The sequence below is a fragment of the Lonchura striata genome, chromosome 5 (assembly GCF_050655825.1).
Source record: "Lonchura striata isolate lonStrDom1 chromosome 5, ASM5065582v1, whole genome shotgun sequence".
Taxonomy (NCBI): domain Eukaryota; kingdom Metazoa; phylum Chordata; class Aves; order Passeriformes; family Estrildidae; genus Lonchura; species Lonchura striata.
In genome coordinates, this window is record NC_140707.1 from 44,138,260 (window position 1) to 44,150,714 (window position 12,455).

At 33.8% G+C, this 12,455-nt stretch overlaps 1 long non-coding RNA gene across 2 annotated transcripts in view; it reads right to left on the reverse strand.

The window, feature by feature from the left end:
* Nucleotides 1-12,455, reverse strand: part of LOC146767343 (uncharacterized) — an 87,766-nt gene that overhangs the window by 18,596 nt on the left and 56,715 nt on the right. For both annotated transcript variants that reach the window (XR_014955609.1, XR_014955608.1), the window contains exon 2: nt 982-1,075. This is a non-coding gene — a long non-coding RNA (uncharacterized LOC146767343). The remainder of the gene's footprint in view (nt 1-981; nt 1,076-12,455) is intronic.

Below are 12,455 nucleotides of genomic sequence, written 5' to 3' on the forward strand. Positions count from 1 at the left end.
ATTTCCTTTCAACCTCAAAAGCCATGCTTGAAAGACTGCTTTCAAAAGACAAGGCTTTCCATTTCTTTGGTAGTCTTTGATTCATGAAAATTAAGTCTAGTGTATTTCTTTTCTCTATGAGGTATACCTTTTCATCTTGTTAGGTTATAGTTTTGGTAAACCCACAATGAATTTCAACCCTCTTACACTTTATATCTAAATTTTTAGCTTTCTGTCTTCCCTTCCTTAATTCATAATTAAATAGTATCACATTTGTTAGTTTTTGTCTAAAATATCACCCTTTTAACTTCATGTAGAGTTCTTTCAGAAATCTGAGAGGGAGATGATCCAGTTCTCAGCAGACAAACACTTTGGGTTCCAGGGAGATCAGCCCACAAGTTCATGAGTGATGATGCATGATGTTTTTTGGTACAAACCTACTGCACACAGAAAAAGCCTGACCCGGTCAGGATACAACCTGATCAATAAAACAGCATTAACAATGAAAGCTTTTGTTTCCACATCAGATACATAAGTGTTAGATGCCAATAGCATACTTAGGTAGGAATATGTTAAAGAGAAGGAATAATGACAGGAAAACATATTTTATAATGTGTGAGGTTGAACTGTAGACCTGATACCCAAAAATGCAAGTTGTGCCTCTTCTTTATACTGAACTGATCAGATGTGCAATAATTCAGGAATTGTTCAGAAATAATTTAGTGCATTCATTATACTAAAGGTCTTTTGTGCTGTGATATATGAAAGATAATGATTAATTTCCTGAACAAACCAGCAAACACCATCAACTTTCACTTTTGTCTTCTTACTTTTAAAAGTAGAAAAAATGCAAGCAGGCACTGACTGGGCTAGAAGACTATGATATTAAAATGGCCTTTTTTTCTTCGCATATACTTCTGCTTATTTGTATTCTTGGGTATAATGGTGCATTGGTTTTGCATAGTTTAAGAATTTGTCACTTTTAAAAAAGGAAATAGTTACCTCTGTAATGGCTCATTGATCAAACCAGTTGAATGGATGGTCTCCTCAGCAGGGACTCTTGATCCAAGGAAGAGAGTTTCCTTTGCTTCTCGTTCTGCAGCCAGAAAAATGGCACTAGTTTATATTCAGATCTCAGTGGAAATATTGCTAAGAAACTTGAGAAAGACATAAAAGTTTATAAATCAGGTTTTAAAATGTAAACCCACAGTTTTCAGTGGCAATGATTTCCTGTATATCCCTGGCAAAATGTTGCTTTCAGTGGTGATGTATCAGGGAGAAATATAGTGCAGAAGGAAAAAGAAATTGGACAGCAATGCTTTTGTAACTACTGAAATGTAGTGTGACTCAATGAAACAAGGAAGACTGCTGTGCTTCACAACCCAGGGGATTGGGTCTTCATCTTTTAATACCATCTACCTGCACATTCCTTTAATAATTATTTTTTATTAATACACCTAAGAGGAAGAGATTTTCATGGACTTTGATGTCATTACTGGAGTATCTTTAGCTGAAACTAGAGAAACTCATCTGTAATTCTTAATATTATACAATTGCAAATCACAGTTGCTAGAAAATTAATTTCAAATAAACCTATAGATAGCAACTTTGGTAACAAAGTAATTTATGAGGTAAGTTTTCTGGCTAATAAGTTATTTTACATTTTATTTATATATGGTTTTCAACAGTCACCATCTGTTTATATTTAAAAAATATTTAAATTTAAATATTTAAAAATTATTATTTAATAATTTAAAAATTATTATTTAAAATATTTTAAAAATATTTAAAAATTATTATTTAAATAATAATTTTATTTAAAAATTATTATTTTAAAAATATTATTTAAAAATTATTATTTAAATTTAAATTTAGTATTTAAAAATTATTATTTCAAGCATTTTGCTGTATATCACATGCTAAATTCCCAATTAATACCTAATTGACAAAGGTAATAAAGAAATGACATAGATGACTTGGCTCAAAATAAAAATAGCTCTGATGATACACTATTCTAAGTGTTTCTTTAGAATAATTATCTTACATATGTAATGGTGGTTTTTTTAGAAAGAATGGGCAGAACAGAAGCATGCAAGTAAGCTACTTCAAGTACATGTATATTTGACTATATAAAGCTCCAGTCATAATTAGGATGGGGTTCTCCAGTTACACCAACAGACAAAAGACAGAATGTTACACAGCAGTTGGCCATTTTTTAGTTTTGAAACTTTCCTTCCCTCCAGCCGTGAGCTGTAATGTGTTCTGATTAATATAGCTAAATTAGTTGCTTCTTGTCACAATTAAAGGGGACAAAAACCCCTCATTGCCATCACTGAGGGAGCGAAATTAATTACAGAATTGACAGAAAATGAAACCTTTCTTCAACATCTTATCTTCTTTAATGGGCATATTTGCAATAACATTGATTGTATGAAGAACATTATTTTCTTGATTTGCAGTCTAGACTAGATATTGCTACACCTGGGACTCTTAAGATTGATCTGCATCTGACTCAGATCAAGCAGATCCCCTGTGGTGCTTTGCCTGATCATATTACCTTTGCTGCTAGATGGCCTGCCTTACTCAGGGAAGATCTTTTTTTCTCTTGTACCATCTGGATTGCATGCTAGAAGTTGAAGTGGGCAGGGAAGGTCCAGGTTTCAGCTCCAAACCTTTGCCATCCTTGTCCCTGCACTGCCTCTGCATCAATTCACAGTCAATGGCTCTAACAGCCTGGATGTCATTGCTCCAGTAAAGAGCAGCGCCTCAGCACTGGTTCAGCTCAGCTGCTGATTGCTCTGTCACACACTATCTTGATTCCCTCACTATGTGTCAAGATGCTGCTGCAGAATGAATGCTCTAATTCACCATGAAAGTTACAATCACAAGACAAAATGGAAATGATAATTTGATAGCGACAGATCCCCAAACTGGCATTGACTGTGCAGAATTTCTCCTGCCTCCCTTCTTCAGCTGTCTCCTTTTTGTTACAAGGACAAACTTTGGCATACCAAGTCACTGTTATTTACAAATTACCTGTGGCTGATACAACAACAAGGCAGAAGGCAAAAGCCACTCCCTGTTTGGCATTTGAGTGATTGTAACAAAGAAAATTACGGTGTTTGAATGCTGCTTTTATCAATGTCACAAATATGACAGTCATTTTTAGACCAGAATACAGAAATATTTTTTTAAAAAAGACCTATTAATATTAGTTTGAATTTTAGAAGGCTAAATGAATACACTGATATATTTTGAAGGTGCCATTAAGATAACGCTGTCTGACTTGCACAAAAAAGATCAGAGATTTCATTCCGTTTTCCCATAGCACACAGTAACCCACAGAGGCATAACAGATTGTCTTTTGGAAACTCACCCATTTTGATTTAAAGGTTCCAAGTCATGAAAAAGATTACTGTATCACTTGAAAAATTGTTGCAATAATTAATTGTCCTCACCATCAAAAATTACTTTTTATTTCCAGATTGGGCTCTACTGACTTCTACCTATCAATGGACATTAGGTTTCTGTCTGCAAGATGAAACAATGCCCTAAAACAAGTTATTTTTTAGATAATAACAGACCACAGAAAGTCTTGTTTTCCTTTAACTTCTGTGACTATTCCAATAAGGAATTTTCTTAATATAATGATGAAAGGAAAAGGTGACTTGTGACCACATACAATGAAATAAATAAAGACTGCTACTTATAAAAATGTGCTTACTAAAGAAATAACTCAAATAGTTAGTCAGCCAGCAACTCCAATCTTAACTTATGTTTGGGAGAAAAATTTTTTTTGACATCTTGTTGAATTATTTCCTTTAATATTATATGACCTTTATTTAACTGTTTGTCTACGGGTTGTTCAATACTCAGAATTCATGTTTGATTTAGTATTATGTGCAGAAAAAAAGGACTTGAAATATTAGTTCGGGCATGGGTTTTTTTAACTAGCAGCAACTAATCAGTTTGCAGATAGAGAATATAATATGCATATAAAATAAATGTTTTCATTTGTTGACTTGATGATTTCTAATTAAAGGTTTTGTATTCCCAAAGCATAAAATTTTTAAATATTTTTTTTGTATTGGAGGGAAGTAAAGTGGTATAGTGCTGGAATCTTTTGTGCAGTGTCTTGTTAAGAAAATGTCTGATCTAGATGATAAATCAAAAATGGTTTCCAAATGTATTCTTTGGTTTTATCGTCTACAAAGAAAATCCATTTCATTTGATAAAGTAAGAAGTAGTGTCAAATGTATATGTAAATCTGTTTGAGACTAAACCTTTTCTTTCTGTTCTGTAGATTTTAAACATGATGGGTTTCAGCAACATATGTTTAATTTCTCCACTTCTACCTATAATAGGATTGTTGAAGAAGAATGTTTATCAGCTAGAAGACTTGAAAGCATACAACCAACTGACCTAAACCTATAGTTGTAAAACTTATATGCATTCATCAACCCTGAGTCTTCTTTCCAGGTAGCAAGGTCTAACTTTGCATTCTAAAAATTTCCCCTTTAATATGCTGCAAGGTTCAATACATTTTCTCCCTTTTATTTACTATAGTGTCAGTACTGGTCAGCTCACCTTGCAGTTGATCTTTACTATACTGAGTAATACAATGTCACTTAACCCCTCCAAATGGTCTTTCTTATACCATGGAGAAAGTAAGTTCTGTAGAATCTGTATTAATATTTGTGTGTAAAAAGAAATTCTGAGGTGCTGTATGGATAAGGAGGGGTTTATGGAAGAAAATAGAACATCCATATTGAGAATATATCTCCTGCTGATGTAAACATCAATTACAATTGGATCAGTGAGCAAGATATATCCTAACGTAAACCTTATCTCGAATACAAATTGCACATCAAGTAAAATTTATTAGTGATATGGAAAAGTTCTTCCTTTTTTAAACTATCAGTACATTATTTATCTTGCATTTTTAAATTATTTTCAATGTTTAATAAAAGTAGTAAGCAGCTTTTATGCAAAGATAGCAGAAGATGACTTGTAGCTGTTGTCCCAGATGTCAGTAAATTTAATAGTGTAAAAGCTTGAATTTAATTTCCTTTTCTATGCTGCATTTTTTTGAACAATTGGTTGGCATATTGTAGTACCCAAATCTCTGACCAAAATATGCTGCTGACAAATGGGCAAACATCTTATTTGAGAATGAAAGAGGGATTTGGCTCTTTTTTAGAGCAGGGCAGGACTGTGATCTCTGTGATATGCTTAAGATTTTTACAGAGAAAAGCCTTTCCAAATAAGGGTAGTGGGTTTTTAGGTCTGAGAACTCCCTCTGAGTCTATGCTTAGGAGGTATTTTGCAGATTAGGTGGTCATGGTTCTGTTCTGCACATTGTGGTGGGAACCCCTCTGCAATCTCCTTAGCTGCTGTGTACCAGCTGCTGCTGCCTGCTGTGAGTGAGCAGTTCCCATGTGCTTCCTCCTCCTGCTGAGCTATCAGTCTCCAGTCATGAAAGCAGATTCACTTCTAAGCAGATATACATATTCATTTCTGATGGTCAGTGAGTCAACATGTAATGTAATTTTTTTGTTGTTGTTGTTGGCAATCAGTTTGGTTTTTTCCATATATTCATATTTTAATTCAATTTTCAGCAATTCCATCTAGATCAGTATACTAAACACATGCATGAAGCTAAATAATCTAAAGACACATGATGTCATAACAATAGTACATGAAACAAATTCTTAAAAGTTTTGTGCAATGAGATTGTATTGATTCATAGTAAAGCCAATGTTTGTGCTTTCAGAAGTAAACAGTATATAGCTGCACATTTAATTAATGAAAAAATGTTCCACTTTAATGTACAGCAATCAGAAAAATATGTACATATGTATAATTTTACGTATGAAGAATATCTATTACAAAAGCAAATGGTCATTTATACATAAGACAATTGTCTTTTGTAGTACAGACTCTCCCACAACACAAGCAAACATTACAGGCCAGAGAGAATAATTCAGTGTGAGAGCTCCCTACTTTGTGAATAAATCAAGGGCTTCAGTTCAGATAGAACTATTCAGCCAGGCTAAAAGGAGAGAAGGCACAAGGGATAAATCACACAGTATGCTGCAGTGTCTTGGCTTAAAATTTTCACGAATCGAAAACACTCAGTACTACAATTGCCATTCAAAGCAATACACCATTCAATGCCAGAATTGTCACATAAAGTCATGTTTTGCTTCATTTACTGCCAGATGCCATTGCTCCTGAATGATGTCTTTCAAGAGACAATGCCTGGCTTTCTAGATCATTGCTGTTCCACAGCAGCGCAGAGTACAAGGCACAGAATCTCTTGGCTCTAGAAAAATAATGTCTCATAACAATCAGGCAGAACCTTTAGAATTATCTTCAATAAAGAAATTTTAACAAAAATATTACTGCTCAACTGCTCAGAACTGGGAGAGCCTCCAAATTTCTTCTCAAAAAGAACTCAGCATTTTAACAGGTTCTTAGTTACATTTTGAACTGGTTAGACTTGTCCAGCAGAAATTTCAATGAGTTAATGTGAATTTGGAACATTCTGGGAAAACCTTCGTTAAATTAAATATGAGCATTCAAATAAGTATCTGGGAATCTGAGGAACAGCAGTTAAGCTAACTTGGTAAAGCATTAGTTAAAAAAACTATGAAGGAATTCAAGACATCAGTTTCCTAAATAAATGTTTCAGGCAGATATTCATCCTTTTGATTGATTTTTGTGTTGTTCTGCTTCTTATGCCCTGGATAAAATTTTCAGGGGAAAAAAATCAGGACTCAATCTCCTCCTCCATTTCCAAGTATTTTGTCTTTTGACCTGTGTATTTATGTAACCCACTCAATTCTCTTTTTTTCTTTTTTTAAGATCAAAAAGTATTATGAAGGAAATTTGGAGAGAGAGTTCTGGAGTACAATTATGAAATCTGACACATTGCTAATATTCATGACACAGGTCCCTTCTGTCAGTAGTCCTAGTCATTCTGAAGTTAATTTGTGTACTCCATTTTAGAAGATATTTTCAAATGTATCATCTTCTTATTGTTCTGCTTTTGTACTATGGACTACATCTCTGTTTCCTTAGCTTTTTATAGCCTAATTCTAGAAGGCTTTAAAGTGTGTCCAAAGATTACATTATTGTGACATTCATTTTTCATATTTTCTGTGTAATTTATAATATATTTCCAATTTCTTTGATAAATAGCTTGCCAATTCTTTTTTTTTTTTTTTTTGGAAACTATTCTGGGCATTTGACAGGACTTTATATATTTTGAAATATTTTTTATCAGAGATAGATAACTATAATACACAGGTAACTTTTATTATCTAGGATATACATTTCTCTTGGTTGAAGAGAAATGCTTGCACATCCCTATCCAAATGTTTATACAATATAATCTGAAATTATGGTTTCTGTTTACATTCAAGCTGCCAATCAAACATGATTCCACAGACAACAGTAATTAGCTGTGTTACCCAATTAGAAAAGAGAGGAAAATATCTTGTTGGCACTCACAGTATTACTTGACAGACAGCTTGAATAAAACTTGTATTTCAAAAAGGTTTGTGTTGGAAAAAAATAAAAAAGATTTTCAATAACTAATGAAGTATTGCAGAAATTTACTTTTTTAAGGTTGAAAAGTTAGTAAAAAAGGATTTAAAATATGCATTATCAATCTGTCTTTGTAATCTAAATGCATACATGGCATTTTTACCATTATATTAACATTCTTGTCCATCTGTGACTTTATGTTTTTGCTGGTTTTGGCTGGGATAGAGTTAACTTCCTTCACAGTAGCTAGTGTGGGGCTATATTTGGATTTGATCTGAACATGGAGTTGATATGTAGAGGTGTTTTGTTACTGCTGGGCCATGTTTGTACAGAACCAAGTCCTTTTGTGCTTCTCGTACTGCCAGGCTGGTGAGGAGGCTGGGGGTGCATGGGAGGCTGGCAGGTGACACAGCTGGGACAGGTGACCCCAACTGACCACAGGGGTATCCCACAGTGTATGGCATCATGCCCATGTACAAGGTGAGGGGAAGAAGGAGGAAGGGGGACATTTGAGTGATGGTGTTTGTGACAATCCCCCTGGTGAGCCCCGGATCTCCTGGGGATGGCTGAACACCTGCCTGCCCGTGGGAAGTGGTGAATGAACTCCTTGTGTTTCTTTGCTGGTGTGCTTGGCTTTTGCTCTCCCTGCTGAATAGCCTGAATAGCTGTCTCAGCCCATGGGTTTTCTGGCTTTTACCCTTCTGATTTTCTGAGGTACTTGATGCCCAGTGGCTGGCTGGGGATAAATCATGACAACTGCAATGGAAAACTCTCTCCATATCCCAGAAGAATTTTTCTTAAAAATCAAAATTTTTGGCTTTTCCAAATTTACACGTATGAGATTCTGGGACAAACCTGATTCAAATTAAAAGAAATGGCCAATTAATATGCTGACAGAATCTATCTAACTATCTGTGGAGGATTTTTTTAATGGTTTATTGTTATGAGACTTTTAGCCACAAGGAATTTAAATATAAATATTTTGTAAAATTAAATTATTCTTTTTTTTTTGTTTTGAATGAAATACTTTTACTATCTTAGAAAACACCTTCAAAATTAAAACCAGAATGCTGAAAAAATAGAAAGCTTTTTAAAATGTCTTGTTAACAATTTTTGAGAATTTCAGAAAAATCAGGAACTTTTATTTTCAGAAATATTTGGTACCAAAAATATTGAGTCATTTAGGAAACTTGTGTGTGCACTGTTTTTTGGTAGAGACATCACAAGAGATGTCACTCTATTCCTTTTTATTCTGAGGATTCCACTAAGATTTTCTTAGACTTATTGGAATGTAGCATGATATTTAATTTTGAACATATGAATCCTCATTTTAAACATATAAATAATCTAAAAGTATATGTAGGTCACACAGATGTGAAACCAATCGTGGACACTTTTTTCCCTATTAAAAATAATTTCTAATATAAGGTTTAAACTTAGGATGCACTCACAAGGCTCTCAATTAGGCTTAACTGAGTTGCCGAGGCATGTGAATGTAGACCTCAGTTTAAAGTGGCTTTGAATCCTGCAGAGAAACAAGGTGGTCTTACTGCTGAAAAGCTTCAAAAGGATTTTGGATTTCAGGGAGTGTATTCACACACAACAGTAAAGCACTTTACATAACAAAGTTTGCATTCACACCTTTAAGCTATTTTGGTTTTAACTTTCCCAAGTTCCCCAGGTTGACATGCCCCAAATTCATGCATGTCTGTCTAAGGTGTAAGTTTGTTGCTGGTTTTACAATGTGCTTTGACAAATAATGAAGAGACCAAATCTTCTTTAACAAATTCTTTAAGATTCTTATTTTAAAACCAGGTTTGAACCAGGAATTCAAACCTATCCAAATAATTGATATTTTGATTTTCTTAGTATTTCTTTGATAGAAGTAGCTTTATCCTTTGTCATAATTGTTATAATTAGGGGCAAGATTTGGATTTTTTTTTTAAGGAAAAAACTACTGCAACATTTTACTTATTGCCTGGACAATGCACTATTAATTCCAATGAAGTCTTTTTGACATTAAAATGGATTTGCACTGAAGGGCAAACACCACCTTCATATGCATCCAGACTGCATTACAATCTAATCCATCACATTATACATTTATAGGTGTCTACCACTGCTGGATTGCTAAAACACTCAGCCATAAAAAAATGCCCATATGAAAAGCTGGTTTAAATTTCATGCATTTTTACTTACAAAGTGTCTGGTTAGATGAGCATGAGCTTCTGTGAAAGAAATCCTTTTGGAACATGAATATGTAAGAAGCTATGAAAACTACATGAACAGCAGTTTCTCTATTACCTTCTCTATATTCTTTGCTGCTAGGTGAGTTTTAGACTCAACTAATTTGCAAATATCATTAAAATTCTTTTCAAAGTTTTATGGCATTGCATATTAGTAAATAAGAACACTTTCTTTTTGATGTAAAAACATGTGCATAGCTGATTTCCCAGATGAGAAAAAAAGATGGCTCAGTGGACAATAAAGCATCAGCTGTGAACTTACCGTACATACTAAAATTATTCATCCTGTGGTATATTTTCAAAAGCAATGTGAATGGATGCATACCCACAACTTTGATTATTTGTTAATGGAATTTCTATGAGTGCCTTCCATTCATGCTCTAGAAAATTATCCTCTACTTGTCATAAAAATCTGCTTTATGTCATAATTTATTTGTTTATTTCCTAATATGAAAAGTAACAGCTTAGAGAGCTGATAGAATGGTTGGAATGTCTAAAACCTCGAAGATTATCTAGCTCCAACCCTAGTATCATGGGCAGGTACACCTTCCAGTAGACCAGATTGCTCAGAACCCCATTCAGCCTGGCCTTATATGTTGAAATATTTCCCATTGAGAGAAAATAATCCTGAACTAGGTTTTTCAGCCTTTGCAGCAATATTTTCCATTTCCTGTAATTAGAATTAGTACCACAAACAAAATAATGAGTGGCTGAAAAAATAAGGTGTAACAGATAAAGTATTATGTACAAAGGGACATATTTTTAAAGTAATATTATTTATATAAATCTGAGATTATTAAAAAGCAACATTATGAAAAAAAGTCCCATTATAGTATAAATGTGGTATAATGTGATCTAGTGGTATGAAAAAATTATATCTTCTAGTTTAACATATTGTGCTTGTGAAAGATAATGCACATATACCTATCTTAGAATGCTAATCTGTCCCAAAAAGTTAATAGAAAAGTGTATTCAATTCAATATTGTTCTTCATGAGTAGACATACTTCACATACTGTGAAGTTTCACTTCAAAGAGTGTATCTGGATTCTACAGAAGCATCATTTGTTCATAGGATAAAAAAATGAAGATTTAATACTACTTCAACAGGGACAAAACTCTTAATGCTGAGGTCCTTCACAGAAAAGGACAAGCTCTAGTTGCTAATATGCCTAAGGAAGTTTCCATGTGGGGTGGATTAGCTTTTCCTTTTTTAATTTCCTGCTGATCTCCCTTTCTTTCGTTTTCCTCCTCAAAAAGGCTAAGAATTTAGATCACAAAACCAGCAGAGGTCTACAGACATACAGAGTTGTACACGGAAAATTCTTGTGGAGCCATGCTGCCCCTGCTTGTCAGCCTCCCAGCTTCAGTGCATGAACATCACAACTGATATGTTAGGAAAGCCCAGGCAAAACAAAAATCAGCTGTTTGGCAACTTCTGGTTTTGTGGGACAGAATTATAGAAGAGTCTAGCTAGTGTTTTTATTAATGTTCTCTTCCTCCTTCCCCCAGTGTGCAGAACCTTGCTCCCCAAAGAGCAGGAATGGAGCCAGAACCTCTCCCTGCAATTATAGCCTTCATTCTTTATGCATGATCACTGCGGGAAAAAGTATTGAGAATTATAGCATATAAATTCCAAAAAATTGAACTTCTAATTACAAACTAATGATAAGGGCATAATGATGAAGAAAGATAAAAAGTCAGAACACTGGTAATGCGTTCATATTATAACCAGCACTATACCATTTCTAAAATGCTATGTATTTAGCCTTTTTGTTTTCCATATCTCTCTAATGCATTTAAGATTTCAGAGATTTAATCAGAGGTCTGGATTTTAGTAATTAGATTATTTGGACTAATTTTTATATTGTTCAGTGCATTCAAAATCATGTTTTAATAAGTTCCAGAAGTTCTTCACTTTGCTTGGGTACAGCAGGTTTTCTGCATAGCAATGTAATCCAAACCTCAGACATCTTTTAGACTCCTTTATCAGCCCTTTTTGGAGCTTTTTTGAAAGCATTTAAGGATGGAATGTGTTTGAATATTGGAGAAAACCATGATAAGATGAGTTGCAAAAACTTAGTCAAAGATGCATGCTTAAAAGATGAACAGCAAGGAAAGATGAAAGGGAGGGTATATGTCATACAGTGTTATTGGGAAATAACAAAGAAAAAACCCATGGTCCATGCTTGCCCTAGACCACAGGACTAGTAATTGGAAAAAAGTTAGTGTTTTCAAAACAATCACAAATTTCTTTTTTGGATCTGTTTTGAACAGAAATTATTGACATACACTGATTGAAGTAACAAAGTATATTGTCATATTTACTTTGCCAAATTGTTGAAAACTGCTGAAAGATTTTCTGTAATGTAAAAGAAAGTATCCTCCAATGTATATTTATATTTCTGCATGTAACTCAATATAACATAATGGTAGATTCTTTTTTTAAACCAGATTTCTTTTCTTTTTTTCTTTTTTTTTTCTTGAGAAAGTAGCAGCAGTGAGAAAAAAGTACATAGTAATTTAACTTTTGGCATGTGACATTTCTTTTTCTAAGACATATCAGGGAAAGTATTTCCAGGGATGGTATATGTATTGCTTCAAGTGAATGTCTTGGTATGTATTAAAAGATATAAACTTGTACAGAGCAGAAGAAATTCTGTTCAGCTCAGTCAGCCAA